This window comes from Arachis stenosperma, chromosome 5 (assembly GCF_014773155.1).
Source record: "Arachis stenosperma cultivar V10309 chromosome 5, arast.V10309.gnm1.PFL2, whole genome shotgun sequence".
NCBI lineage: Eukaryota > Viridiplantae > Streptophyta > Magnoliopsida > Fabales > Fabaceae > Arachis > Arachis stenosperma.
Genome location: NC_080381.1, coordinates 95,329,480 through 95,330,297, shown reverse-complemented (window position 1 = coordinate 95,330,297; position 818 = coordinate 95,329,480). Strand labels below are relative to the sequence as shown.

At 41.2% G+C, this 818-nt stretch overlaps 1 non-coding gene across 1 annotated transcript; it reads right to left on the bottom strand.

Moving 5' to 3' along the window:
• Positions 1–438: 438 nt before the first annotated feature.
• LOC130984632 (small nucleolar RNA R71) lies at positions 439–546 on the bottom strand. Its single transcript, XR_009088550.1, has one exon. It is a non-coding gene; the product is annotated as a small nucleolar RNA R71 (small nucleolar RNA).
• Positions 547–818: the final 272 nt, after the last annotated feature.

The window sequence follows — 818 nt, the reverse complement described above, 5'->3', positions numbered from 1 at the left end:
GACCTAACAGAAATCTTTAAACAAGAAGAACCCATGGCAGCTGAAAACAACAACAACGCCAACAATGCAAGGAAGTTGCTGGGTGACTTTACTGCACCTACTCCCGACTTCTATGGGAGAAGCATCTCTATCCCTGCCATTGGAGCAAACAACTTTGAGCTTAAGCCTCAATTAGTTTCTCTAATGCAACAGAATTGCAAGTTCCATGGACTTCCATTGGAAGATCCTCATCAGTTCTTAGCTGAATTCTTGCAAATCTGTGACACTGTCAAGACTAATGGGGTTGACCCTGAGGTCTACAGACTAATGCTATTCCCTTTTGCTGTAAGAGACAGAGCTAGGACATGGTTGGACTCACAACCTAAAGAAAGCCTGGACTCATGGGAAAAGCTAGCCAATGCCTTCTTGGCAAAGTTCTTTCCACCTCAAAAATTGAGTAAGCTTAGAGTGGAAGTCCAAACCTTCAGACAGAAGGATGGAGAATCCCTCTATGAAGCTTGGGAAAGATACAAATAATTAATCAGAAAATGTCCTTCTGACATGCTTTCTGAATGGAGCATCATAGGTATTTTCTATGATGGTCTCTCTGAACTATCCAAGATGTCTTTGGATAGCTCTGCTGGAGGATCTCTTCATCTGAAGAAGACGCCTGCAGAAGCTCAAGAGCTAATTGAAATGGTTGCAAATAACCAATTCATGTACACTTCTGAAAGGAATCCTATGAACAATGGGACAAATCAGAAGAAAGGAGTTCTTGAGATTGATACTCTGAATGCCATATTGGCTCAGAATAAAATATTGACTCAACAAGTCAATTT